This window comes from Marmota flaviventris, chromosome 3, assembly GCF_047511675.1.
Source record: "Marmota flaviventris isolate mMarFla1 chromosome 3, mMarFla1.hap1, whole genome shotgun sequence".
Taxonomy (NCBI): domain Eukaryota; kingdom Metazoa; phylum Chordata; class Mammalia; order Rodentia; family Sciuridae; genus Marmota; species Marmota flaviventris.
The window spans coordinates 66,471,531-66,486,147 of NC_092500.1; the positions used below are offsets into that span (position 1 = coordinate 66,471,531).

Below are 14,617 nucleotides of genomic sequence, written 5' to 3' on the forward strand. Positions count from 1 at the left end.
TGGCTTCAAATTAAGTGGTTTCTACTTAATGATTCTGGAGTTGAGATTCTGAGTAAATGGTACTCATGGTAGGACCAACATGTTTATGCTGTGGCTAGGTACAAAGGTCTGGAGACTCAAATTATTGTGCTAATGCAGAATTCTTTTCATAAAAAGGAGAAAGTCTGACCATAGAATAATCCATTATTTAGCAAGTCAAATGATTTCTTTACACTTAAAAACATTTTAGTGACTTCAAGTGTCTAATCATAAGAAGTTAGCATGATACCATGAAATTTTACATTCTTTTGATTTTCCTTTAAAGAATTTCTTCCTTCCTTTTTTTTCCAGTACTGAGGATTGAACCCAGGGTGCTTTGCCACAGAGTTACATCAACAAATCTTTTTATTTTTGATTTTAAGATAGGGTCTCGCTAAGTTGCTCAGAACCTCACTAAATTGCTGAGGCTGGCAATGAACTTGTGATACTACTGCCTCAGCCTCCTGAGTGACTTGGATTAAGGCATGTGCCACCATGATCAGCTTGATATAGGAAAACTTTATAATCCCTCAAACAATTTTTATTTTGCACACCAAAATATTGCCAATTTTTGTTTTGTTACCTATAAATTAGCAATGTTGATATGCTTTTATATGGGTTTATATTTACACAATCTTTTTTTTTTTAGTGCCTAGAATAAAACCCTGGGCTTCACACATGGTAGACAAGTCTCTATCACTGAGCTAGATCCCTGGCCCCGTATTTTTTTCATAAATTGAAATTCAAGCTAATGTCCCAGGACATCTTTCTGTATCTTCAGTTTTACTGAACAGGTAACGCGTGCTCAGATTCAGGTATCACTTTCAGCACTCTAGCTGGAAACCTGTTGGTCCACACAGAGAATCCTGTGATTTCCCTCTTATGACCCCATCAGTTTTCCTTGTTACCACTAGGCAACATTTGACTAAGTGAACAACTTTTTCGGGTCTTCCTTTCATTTGGTTTTCTTGACATGTCTACCTGGTTCTCCATCTTTTAACTACTTCTTCCCATACTCTTTTATTATAGACTGATTCTTAAATGCAGATGTTTGCCATAGCTTGTCCTGCATCCTGTTCTCCCTATAGTCTTTCCTTATGCAATCTGATCTATTCCCATGACTTCAGCCATCACTTCCAAATGAGTGATTTGCAAATCTGTCTTTTTTTTTTTTTGGTACTGGAGATTAAACCCAGATGTGCTTAACCACTGAGCCTCATCCATAGCCCTTTCATATATTTCATTTAGAGACAGGGTTTTACTAAGTTGCTTAGGACCTCACCAAGTTGCTGAAGCTAGGCTCCCAAGCTGTTGGGATTACAGGTGGGTGCTACTATACCTGACTCAAATTTATCTTTTTTAAAAAATTTTTTTTTAGTTGTACATGGACACAATATCTTTATTTTTTTATTTTTATGTGGTACTGAGGATTGAACCCAGTACCTCATGCATGAGAGGCAAATGCTCTACCACTGAGCTACAACTTCAGCCCTTCAAATTTCTTTTTTAAAAAGCTTTTTTGTATTGTACATATAATTCTTGTTTTATTATCACATATACAACAAGCACATACATATTTTTAAAATTGTATATGTTCATTATACAAATCCTGAAATAAACAGGCTATAGAGACAAAATAAATAGCCCATATTTCATAATTTGTTCCATTTATTGTATTTCCTTTCACTCTTTTTTTCTTTTGATACATACACACACACATACACAGGCACAGGTAATTGAGCTTATTCCTACAATTTTGTATCTGCTTTTTAAAAAAATTTTTTTTTCATTAGTTGTTGATGAATCTTTATTTATTTATTTATTTACATGCGGTGCTGAGACTCAAACCCAGTGCCTCACACATGCTAGGCAAGCACTCTACCACTGAGCCACAACCCCAGCCCTCTACCTGCTTTTTCACATTATATTATGTCATTATGTTTCATGGCATCAAAATTATTTGAAAGCAATTTTTAAAAAAATTTTTTTTTCAATTTTTTTTAGAGACAAAGTCTTCCCATGCTGCCCAGTTTGGCCTCAAGCTGGGACTAGTGCCAGCACATAGAGCTTTGAAAACATTTTAAGAAATGTTTAATACTCCATATACTATTAATACATAATTAAACTGTGTATTTGGGTATTTTGGTTGTTACAATGTTATTAATAAGTGAACATTTTCAGAATAAATTTATGCGTAAATCTTTATGTAAATTGCTTATTATATTTGTAGGTTAGATTCCCAGAATTACTGTGTGAAAGGGTGAAAGACTAGACTAACTTTTCTTTTCCTTGGGAGTATGGGAGATTGAACTCAGGGGCATTCAAGCACTGAGCCACAACCCCAGCCCCATTTTGTATTTTATTTAGAGATAGGGTCTCACTGAGTTGCTTAGCACCTCGCTTTTGCTGAGGCTGGCTTTGAACTCATGATCCAACTTGTCTCAGCCTCCTGAGCTGCTGGGATTACATGTGTGTGCCATCATGCCTGGCCTAATTAACATTCTTACCAGCAATGATTGTGAATGCCCTTCTTAGTGTGTCTTTTGTAGCATTGGATATTATCTGTTAAATTTTAACAGCTTTGATAAGCAAAAGTAGAAATTTGTATTCTTTTAATTTCTAGTCAGAAGATTTTTTTACGTATTCATTTCTATTGTTTTTTAAAATTGTTTTCTTCTTTTGTACTGACAATATAACCCAGGGAAGCTTTATCTCTGAACCACATCCCAGTCCTTTTTATTTATTTATTTTTTAAATTTGAGACGGGGTCTCAGTAAGTTTGAGACTTTGAACTTGTGATCCTCCTGCCTCAGTCTCCCAAATCGCTAGGATTACAGACTAGGCCACTGTGCCTGGCTCTCTTACTATTTCTTTTTCTGTGAACCATCTTTTGGTTAATCCCATTCCCATTTTTAAGTGAGTCTTATGGGTTTTATTATGTTGGTGGTTTTGTTTGTGGCTCTTTCTTTATTTGGAGTGCTTTGAGGGGAAACATGGGGTTTTATTAGACCAAGTTGGATGAGTGGAGTCAGGAAGTGGAAAGTGTTCAGAGGTTGAGTTATAGTGTCACAAATGCCCTGAAGGGCCAGAGCTTGTAATCAATGCACAGTGGAAAGGGTGCTGCTCTGGAGGAAGCCCAACTTGGTTTTGTCATCAGCTAGGTAAGTGATCTTTGGCAGGTCATCATTGACTTAGAGCCTCCTCTGTAAAATGAGAGGGTTGGATCCATCCAAAGGTCCATATAAAATCTGTGGTGACTTTATGCATTTATTTAGGTCCCAGGGATTGAACCCAAGGTGTGCTTTATGACTGAGCCACATCTCAGCCCTTTTTTGAGACAGAGTCTTGCTAAATTGCTTAGGGCCTTACTAAGTTACTGAGGCTGGCTTTTGAACTTGCCATCCTCTTGTGTCAATCTCCCAGGTCTCTGGATTACAGGCATGTGCCACCATGCCTGACTTGTACAGACTTTAAAACTACTGTTTGCAAGAAATTTTGGAATTCTTGTTGTCTAGTCCTTAACTTTTCTCCTGTTTTAGATATCTAGAGCCTGAGGAAAGACTGCATGCAGCAGGAGCAGTTTCTATTAGAGTAGCAAGACTTGATGGAGTCTGCAGGCAATTTAATTTGTCCTTAAACTTTCAGGACAATAGAAATCAAAAAGATTGGTTTAGTGTTTTTTTGTTGTTGTTTTTATTGTTTTGGTACTGGGAACCTATAAAGCATAATGATTAAAAATTTGAAAAGCTGTAAAACACCCGTCTCCAGTTCTTTTTATAAATTTATTTTGAGACATGGCCCCCCTAAATTGCTGAGGCTCACTTCAAACTTGCAGTCCTCCTGCCTCAGCCTCAAACTGCTGTGATTATAGGTGTGCACCACCACACCTGGCTAGTCTAGTATTTTTTAGGCACTCTCAGTGACTAGCCCTTGGAAACCTGGTAAAATCTGTGACAGGGTATATGTTGCCGCTCCATTTAAACAACTTCTGTTTCATACAGAAACTGTGCTGAATATTTTTGTTTGTGATTTGTAGAAGTCCTTCATTTTTAAGAGTATTAATTCTTTGTCCTGTGTTCAGATATTTAACCAGTTGCTTGCCTGTTAATTTTTTCTTACCTTTATTTATTTATTCATTTTTATGTGTTGCTGAGAATTGAACCCAGGGCCTTGCATGTGCTAGGCGAGTGCTCTACCGTTGAGCCACAACTTCCCACTCCTTGCCTGTTTATTTTATATATGATATATTATTACTTATCTGTAGATTTTTAAAATTTGGGATTTTGTTCATTGCTTTTATGTTTAGAAGGCCTTCATTCAGAGATGGGTTAAATATTCACTTTCTTTTAATTTTTTATGGTTTTACTTCCTATATTTAACTCTTTTTGTGAATGGACTTTGGAGTATCCAACCATGTGGTTTAGTGCCTTTGCATATCTGTAGCTAAGAAGCTACAGATCCGTATTTTGAACTACTTTTTAGACCACGTGGAAAGTCAATATGTACCATGTATCTGCATTCACCTAGATCCTGTAAGGAAAGTCTGAAGTTGTCTTTAATACTTCAGTCCTCCTCTGTTCTCACGTTTAATTGATCACCAACATTGATTGTTCTACCTCCACAGTGATAATGGCTCTATTGTCAGTCTTCTGATTCAGATCCTCCTTTGAGTAATCCTTAGAGTTGGCTTCAGATTTCCCGTTTTAGTCCAGCATTGTCATTAAAACAACCCAGAGCACTGTGGCTAGGGATGTAGCTCAGTGGTAGAATGCTTGCTGAGACTGTGCGAGGCCCTGGGTTTTGTCAGCACCAAACCAAAAGGAGGCGGGGAGAGAAACCCAGAGCACTGATTTTCACAGTATTGTTTCCTCAATTACCTGTATCAAAATCACCTGGGTGTTGGTTAAACTGCCAGGCGCAGTGTGCATGCCTGTAATCCCAGTGGCTCTGGAGGCTGAGACAGGAGAATTGTGAGTTCAAAGCCAGCCTCATCAAAAGCGAGGTGCTAAGCAACTCAGCAAGACCCTGTCTCTAAATAAAAGACAAAAAATACAAAGTAGAGCTGGAGATGTGGCTCAGTGGTTGAGTGCTCCTGAGTTCAATCCCTGGTACCAAAACAAAACAAACAAACCGGATAGATTCTCAGGTCCTACCTATCTAAAGGGGTGGGTCTGGGAACAAGAAGTGTTTTTTTGTTTGTTTGTTTGTTTTAATTTTTTTTTTAGTTGTTGATGGACCTTTATTTTATTCATTTATTTATATGTGGTGCTGAGAACCCAGTGCCTCACGCATGTGAGGCAAGTACTCTACCACTGAGCTACAACTCCAGACCAGATCTGAAGTTTTAACAAGTATGTTAAAGGACTCATATACACACTTAAGGAGAACAAATGCCCAGATAAATTAAGTCAATTTCTGTGTATGCCCTTCCAAATCTACCACCTCTCTCCCCACCCCAGCCTATTTTTCCAGGCTTATCTCCCAGATACTACCCACTCTGCTGGCACTATAGCCATACAATGATTCACTATTTCCTGGACCCACCCTGACCTTTCCTGCCTCTGTGCCTTTGCTCATGCAGTTCCCATAGCTTCAGGCAATTCCTTCTCCCTCCATCCCCCATTAAACTCAGTTTCTTAAGAGTCCACATAAATGTGACATTTTAAAAATTAAAAAATGCATTTTCTAATTTCTTCAGTTTGAATCAGTGGCTTTTTTTTTAAGTTATAGGTAGACACAATAACCTTTATTTTATTTTTATGAGGTGTTGAGGATTGAACCCAGTGCCTCACGCATGCTAGGCAGGTGCTGTACCTCTGAGCCACAACCCCAGCTCCTAGATCTTTATTTTATATGTGGTGCCTCATACATGCTAGGTAAGTGCTCTACCACTGAGCCATGACCGCAGCTCCCAGTACTTTATTTTTACTTCATTTCTTACCTTAACACTGTCAGTCTTATGAATTATAGCTTCTTTTTAAGATTATAAATTTCTTCTTTTTTTTTTTTTTTAGTACCAGGGATTAAATTCAGGGGAGCTTTATCACTGAACTGCATCCTCAGCCCTTTTTCTTTCTTTTAATATTTACTTTTTTAGTTATAGATGGACACAATATCTTTATTTTATATTTTTGTGGTGCTAAGGATCAAACCCAGTGCCTCATGCATGTTAGGCGAGAGCTCTACCTCTGAGCCACAACCCCAGCCCTCTTTTTTTTTTTTTAATATTTATTTTTTAGTTGTAGCTGGACACAGTATCTTTATTTTATTTTTATGTGGTGCTGAGGATGGAACCCAGGGCCATGCACGTGCTAGGTGAGCACTCTACTGCTGAACCACAATTCCAGCCCCTCAGCCCTTTTTATTTTTATTTGGAGACAGGTTCTTACTAAGTTGTTTAAGACCTTGCCCAGTTACTAAGGCTGGATTCAAACTTATGATCCTCCTGCCTCAGCCTCCTGCGGTGCTGGTATTACAGGCACATACCACCGTGTCCAGCAAAATTATAAGTTTTATAAGTATGAGAACATTTCCTTTTCAAATTTTTAACCATTATACATTTAGTAAGCAATTAATTCTTTATAATGTGTGATGTATATATCTTATCTTGTATGCAATTATGTAACAACTTTGGTTTTGTATCACAGAATAAAATTAAAATATTTTATCATCACATAAAAGATCTTATTTAATCTGGCTGCCACTCATCTCTATGTCTTCTCATACTCCTCTCTTCACTTTCTCCTTAGTCACATATATATGCCTAAGAGCCTTTGCCTTTCTTATTCTCTCTGCCTAGAAAACTCCTCTATTTCTTCTCTTCATCTGGCTTGCTGCCACTATCCTCCCACTCATTCAGGTTTCAGCTAAAATATCATTCACTCAGAGGGACCTTCCCTAAGCACTAAGTAGCTGTCCCCTTTCTACCTCACTCCAGTTACTCTTTTTGTATTTCCTCCACAGCACTTATCAGTTTTTAATTGTCCTGCTTCCCTCCCAGAATAGAAATTGCATGAGTAGAGACCTTATCTGTCCTTAACATCACAGCCTTACCATCTAGAGCACTGCCCAGTACATGGTAAGAGCTCAATAAATATTTGTTGAATGATTGAATACCCCTTGAAGATAGACTTCTTATTTTAACAAGTCTTGTTTTGGTTTGCACTGCAAAGTGGTGGTGTTGGTGTGTGTCGGTGTGGGTGTATACCCCCCCTCCCTTTTTTTTTTTTTTTTTTTAATGGACCATAGCTGAGGTAGTTCCATCTGGGTTCAAATCAGGTGGCAGTCTCTGAAGATTTCTGAAGGTAGCAGGACAAAGGCCTTGGGTATGGTAGCAGCAGGATTCAGTTCCATGAGTGCAGGTTTTCCAAGGCGTTTCCTGGATCCAGGCCACTGCTTTACTACCTCTTCAGACTTCTACTTCTAGAACTGGTCCTGCTGTACAATGTTATTCTGTTAGCTCTCACTACATTTTTAAAAATAACTTTATTTTATTAATTTATTTTTATGCTGGTGCTGAGGATCAAACCCAGTCCCTCATGTATGTGCTAGGCAAGCGCTCTACCACTGAGCTATAACTCCAGCCCTCTCATTACATTTTTAAAAATATTTTTTAGTTGTAAATGTACACAATATCTTTATTTATTTATTTTTATGTGGTGCTGAGGATTGAACCCAATTCCTCACATATGCGAGGCAGGTGCTCTACTACTGAGCTACAGCCCTAGTCCTCTTTCATTACATTTTTAAGAGCAAATTTGGCAAACTGATTATTCAAGCAGCCAACAATTTTCTTCTGCTTTCCTTCTCTGTGAAAATAATAATAATAATAATAATAATAATAATAATGTATCTGGAATCCCCAAGGAAAGATGAAATTATTTTCCTTATACTTACTACATTCCCTGAAATGCTACAGTGTGTGTACTGATTAGAAAGATTTTCATCAACACCTCAGACAAGGGGTTTCTTATTAATATCTGGGAGAGCTCACCACAGTGGCGCATGTCTGTAATCCCATCTACTTAGGAGATTGATGCAAAAAAATGACAGGTTCAAGAAGAGCCTGTGCAATTTAGGAGACCCTGTCTCAAGATTTAATTTAAAATTCAATTTAAAAGGGGGCTAGGGATGTAGCTTGGTAGTAAAGCACTTGCCATGCATGCTCCAAAGCACTGGTTCAGTCTTCAGTACTACTCGAAAAAACAAACAAACAAAAAACAACCTAGTTAAACTGGACATTATCATTATAGTGGTTTATTTCTAATTTCTTACTATTTCTTATCATTGAATGACTTCTTGAGTCATATCCCCAGTCCTTTTTATTTTTTATTTTGAGACAGGGTCTCACTAAGTTGCTTAGGGCCTCACTGAGTTTCTAAAGCTGGCCTCAAACTTGTGATCCTCCTGTTTCAGCCTCTCAAGTTACTGGAATTATAGGTATGTGCCACTGCACCAGACTGTCCTTATTTTTTAAGTCTTTCTCTTTTTTACCCCCCAGTATTGGGGATTAAACCCAGAGCCTCATGCATGCTAGGCAATATTTTTTTTAACATGGATTTGAAATTTTATTTTAAAAAAACACTTATTATTACAGTTTATGAATTTTGCTCTTATCCTCAGTCTTTATAACTATTTTGTGTAAGTTAATGTGTTTTTGAGATGAAGAAATTGAAATAAAGAAGTTGATTTCCGGGCTGGAGTTGTGGATCAGCGGTAGAGCGCTCGCCTCGCACGTGCAAGACCCTGGGTTCGACCCTCAGCACCACATACAAAAATAAAAGTGAAATAAAGGTGTTGTGTTCAACTACAACTTAAAAAAATAAATAAATATTTTTTAAAAAGTTGATTTCCACGCCAGCTGAAAGATCATGATCCAATAAAAGATCATGGCTCCGTAGTTTTTAGGAGACAAATATTAAAATTCAACTAAAACATTAATATATTTGTAACCAATCCTTGAGAAATGAGATGAATAGCATTGGCACAGATAAGTAGCAAAACTTTATTACTTCTGTGGCTGTGTGATTGGGTAATTATTTACATGACCAGTCTTGGCTCTCCTTGTTCTTAATGAAAGCATTGTTATGTATTAGCTTCTCAGATTTTTTGCAGAAAGGAAAAATTAGAGAACTTGCCTCAAGAAGAGTCACTTTTCAGTAAACCTGTTTTAATTCTGCTTGAAAGGATTGGTTAAATTGATCTGAGCTGGCTCTTCAGATTGAGCAAGCCCTTAAAAAAAAAAAAAAACCATCTAAAATTTCAGATAAGAATGGAAGCCAGGCCCTTTCTGGAAATGGCCAAGAGTGAAACTAAGAAGCCTTCTACTGGAGAAAACTTGATTAATTATTAAGGACAAAGAACTGGTATAAGAATATTATATCTTCAACAGAAGCAAACACATACATACACATATATACATACATATGTATATATGTGTGTGTATATATATATATATATATATATATATATATATCTTCTGCTTTGGTATTATAAAGAAGATTCTTTAATTAGCTACTTTGTCTTAATTAAACATGGAATTAGCAAGACCTGTGAGCATGAGTTTCTTGGCAGATATTCAGTTAAATTGATAAGCCCTTATTGAGATATGTACCAACCATAGCGCTGTTTTCATTCATGTAACAAATATTTGTTGAGCCCCTACACAGTACTAAGCATTAATATTTGATGTATCTGCTGTTAAAGTGTGGAATATTATAAGAGTTGAAGGAGAAATAGGCTTTTGAGAGAGAATCTGTGCTTTGTGTAGTGAGTCAAGCTGTAAATTTCTACATTCTTTTTCTAATTTTGCTTTTTCTCTGTTTTCACCTTAAATTCAAAGTTACATAATGATCAGTTTTTTCTACCTACTAAAAGAGTTTTTCCTTACTATTTGTCAAAATACTACTGAAAAAAATTTCCATTGGATTATGTTTGGTCTTAAAAAACAAATTAATTTTCAATGGGAGGAGAGAGATGGAGGGGAACCAAATGGATAAAAGACAGATCAAGTTACTTGGGAGAGAGTTGAATTTAAACTTAGATTAGAGCTGGTAATTCCTTGATTAAAAAAAAAAAAAATGGGTTGGGTACAGTGGTGCCTGTGATCCCAGCAGCTCAGGAGGCCAAGGCAGGAGGATCACAAGTTCAAGACCATCCTCAACAAGTGAGGCCCTAAGCAACTTAGGGAGACCCTGTCTTAAAATAAAAAATTTAAAAAGGGCTAGGGATGTGGTTCAGTGGTTAAGTGTCCCTGGGTTCAATCTCCCATACCAAAAAAAAAAAAAAAAAAAAAAAAAAAAAGAGAGAGAGAGAGAGAGAAAGAGAAAAAGAAAGAAAGAAAGGTTCTTGGGTGGTTCTTAGTGACCTACCAATTTTAGACATGCTTAATTTTTTTTTTTTTTTTTGGTGGGGGAAGGTACCAGGGATTGAAGTCACGGGCACTAGACCACTGAGCCACATCCCCAGCCCTATTTTGTGTTTTATTGCTTAGCACCTCGCTTTTGCTGAGTCTGGATTTGAACTCACAGTCATCCTGCTTCAGCCTCCCAAGCTGCTGAGATTACAGGCATGCACTACTACACTGGCTCACAGTCAATTTTTAAAGGCTATAATTATAATTTATAATTTTATCTTTTTCAGTAAGATATGTGAAGATTACACAGTTATATAAAAGGGAATCTGACTTTCGAAAGTACAAGAAGATATTCAAATGAATGAATAAGGTAATAGAATCCATGGAGAAAGATGATAGTTACAGTGTGATTAATTGTAGCTGAGAGTTCTTGTATAAGTGTAATAACACCTAAAATGTGGCCCTTACAAGGTACAATTTGACAGATTTAGAATTTTTGGTAAAGAGAAACACTGTCAGGTCTGGTGTGCCTGCTTGTAACTACCAGTTCCTCAAGATGACATTAGGGGTACTTGCTCACACATTCTCTGTCTTTTTGGTTCTGGAGATGGAACCAAGTTCTCATGCATGCCAAGCTCATGCTCTACCACTACCCCGCACCCCCAACCCCCTCCTTGCTGTCTGTGATTAAATGAGGGGCACTTAACCACTTAGCCATATCCCCAGCCCGTTTTTATTTTTAGACAGGCCTCACTAAGTTGCTGAGGCTGGTCTCAAACTTGTGATCCTCCTACCTCAGCCTCTTGAGTTGCTAGGATTATAGGTATGATGCTCTCTTCTTATTGATGCTTTAACAGAAATAAGTTGACCCTGAAATGCCATATACACAAAACTACTTTTCTGTTTTATTCTCTGTATTGAAGGTTATTTTGTTTCCAGCCTAGCCTCCTAAAAAATAACAAAGACTAACATTTAATTAACCGCTCTGAGTCTTCATTTTTTCATCTGAATATCATTAAGCAAAATACTTTAATAAAATGGGACAGGGCTGGGGGTCTAGTTTAGGGGTAGAGCACTTGCCTAGCATGCTTGAGGCCCTAGGTTTGATCCTCAGCACCAAAAATAAATAAATAATAAAGCCAGATAATAATATTACTTCTGAGTGGGTTACTATGAGGATTACACATTTATATATGGAAAGCAATTGAAATAGTATCTGACACATGATCAGTGTTGGATAAATGTTAAATATTTTTATTATAATCACTACTACCATCATTTATGAAGCCCTTATTTTTAGCAGTGAGCTAACAGGACATTTTAGAGATGATGAGACTAACATTTAGGGAATTTTCCTAATGTTACCCAGTAAGTGGTAGACTCATGTCAGCTTGAGCTGAAAGGAACCTTGGGCAGAGTGGGCTTAGATGTGAACCAGGCTGGGGCTTCTGGTCATTTCTAGTTTTGAGACTCTTAAGTAGAAAACTGGCTCAGATCACCCCTAAATATTGGTAACTGTTTTTTTTGTAGTATGTTGTTAGAGCATGAATATTTAGAGTTTGTCAGGCTGTTTCAAATGCTGGTTTTACCACTTTCTACATGTGTGACCTTGAGCAAATTACTTCTTTGAACCTCAGTTTCTTCCTCTGTGAGATGAGAATAATAATATTTGTTTTGTGGTATTGTGATGATTAGGTTAACAAGATCAAATGGTATGAGATAATATACATAAAGCACCTCATGCCAAGCGCAGTGGCACATGCCTATAATCCCAGTTGCTTGGGAGTCTGAGATAGGAGGATCACAAGTTCAAGGCCAGTCTCAGCAATTTAGCAAGATCTCAAATCAAAATTAAAAATAAAAAGGCCTGGGGATGTGGCTCAGTGGTTAGGCAAATCAGGGTTCAATCCTGGTACCAAAAATAAATAAATAAATATAATAAACTACCTGGCATATGTCCAGTACTTAATAACCAATCCCTAGGCTTATGCTGCAGTGGCCCAAACTTTTATTTTTTTTTAAAACTTGACATAGTCTGTCCAGATGGTGGGCAATTAGGTTTATGTCTGCTTCTCTACTATGTCCCAGTAACCCTGAGAGCAAACTAGAACTGAATTCCCAAGGTTTTTTTTCCCACTGGAATCACAGGAGTTCATTTTCAGAAAAATTAGATATGTTTAGGCTTCACCTGTGTGTTCAGCTTCTGTATACCTACAGATATTAAAAGTGACCCACACCCAACTTGGAAGCACTAGACTGACTAGAAGTGGGTAACAGTTAAAGCACAACCCCTTCAGTGACCTTCTCCTAGTATGGGATTGTCATCTAGTGTCAGTCAGGCTTCTCTCAGGGCTATGCTCTAGAAAGAATATTAATGAGCAGTAAGGGGTAGGTGCCCCACAAAAGGGACATCTACAGAAACAAGGCTCTCATCCTTACAGTCAAGCACCATTTCTGTTTGGGAAGAATATTAATGAGATCTGGATAAGAATCAGATACCAGGAAAGGACAGCTGCTGTCAGAGGCAATTTTAATTGTATAAGTAGATACACATGATATTCAGAAAGTCCTTGTGCAATTAAAAAAAAAGTAATTAAGTTGTAGTGATAATAAACAATGTATGAACAACATTTAAAAAATAAATGTAGTTTCTAAAAGGATATATATTGAGTGGCCAATACACATTTGAAAATATGCTTAAACCCTCCTCACTCATGATTATAGGAATGGAAACTAATGAAATAAGGTACTATTTTTTTCACATCTCTTTTCAAACTAGAAAAAATAAAAATACTATAGGCTTTCTCATGGCTGGTTATATACATAGATGTGTGTGTGTGTGTGTGTATACACACACACATACACACATATATATGCACACATTTTATATATATGCACACATATTATATATATGCACACACACACACACATATATATATGCACACATTTTTAGAGGGAAGTTTGGGTATGCATATTACAATGTTGAATGTATAAGCTTTTTGAATTAGAAATGCTACTTCTATGAATTTATACCAGAAATGAACACCTCCAACTAAGCAAGAATACAAGCATATTCACTGCAATCTTGTCCATAATGATGAAGAACCCAAAGCAACCTAAATGTTCATTGACAGAGGCCTGGCTAAATTAGTTATAAGATATTATGTTCTATAGAGACCATTAATTTCTATAAGATATTATAGAGTGTAATATTATGTGGTCCTGAAAGGCTGAGATAGATCTTTATGTCCTGACATAAAGAGGTCCAGGAGAAAATAAAAAATTGATGAACAGCATATTAACATAAAACCATTGTATTTTTTAAAAAAAATGTTTGTTTTTATGTGTGATGTGCATTAGCTTCTCTGTGCTTCAATTTTCTCATCTGTAAAACAGGGTGTAGTAATGGTATCTATCTCATAAGTTGTTTGCAAAAATAAAATGAGATAACATTCATAAGTTCTTAGGAAAGTGACGGAAGCATAGTGGTATGCATTTGCTGTTGTTATTATATATAGGACATATAAGAAAGTTTATACTCCAAACTGTGACAGAGGTTATCTTTGAGAAATGAATTGGCTCGGGGGAAGGGGTGAACAAGAGCAGACAGAGACTTCTATTTATTTTATATTTCCACATAACTGTTTACGGTAAGGAGGCCCATCCTTTGATAAATCACTCTGACCAAGGAGCCTAGACAGTAAAGAAAATGACAGCTCAGGCTTGGCACTCCTGTTGAGACCTGTGGAAGAGAGATTTCCCCAAATGGAAAGAGGAGGGTGAAAAAAGGTGGAGGTGTGGGAGATGGGAAAGATGCTGGTGGATTCCACACAGCAGTGTTAATGTGCACAAAACCCTTATGAAGGCCAGCATTTTTTTGGACTTAGCACTGTAACTTGATTACAGTTATACTAAAAAAAGTGATTTGTGGCCAGGTACGGTGGTACATGCCTATAGTCTCCATGGCTCGGGAGGCCAAGACAGGAGGACCTTGAGTTCAAAGCCAGCCTCAGCAAAAATGAGGCACTAAGCAACTCAGTGAGACCCTGTCTCTAAATAAAATACAAAATAGGTCTGGGGATGTGGCTCAGTGTTCGAATAACCCTGAGTTCAATCCCCAGTACCAAAAAAAAAAAAAAGTGATGAGTTTAATTTGTCTTCTGAGTAAAAGCTATACAAATTGCTCTAAGTGTCCCAAATAGACATTTAAAAAGAAATGAGGACCTGGGGGTGTAGCTAAATGGC

At 37.1% G+C, this 14,617-nt stretch overlaps 1 protein-coding gene across 3 annotated transcripts in view; it reads left to right on the plus strand.

The window, feature by feature from the left end:
- The window catches only part of Lima1 (LIM domain and actin binding 1), a 95,599-nt gene that overhangs the window by 3,254 nt on the left and 77,728 nt on the right, over positions 1-14,617 (plus strand). Inside the window, exon 2 of one of the 3 annotated variants that reach the window (XM_071609852.1) lies at positions 10,660-10,742. The exons of the other annotated variants lie outside the window; for them this stretch is intronic. The gene's annotated coding sequence lies outside the window, so the exon portion shown is untranslated. The remainder of the gene's footprint in view (positions 1-10,659; positions 10,743-14,617) is intronic. 3 annotated transcript variants of the gene reach the window in all.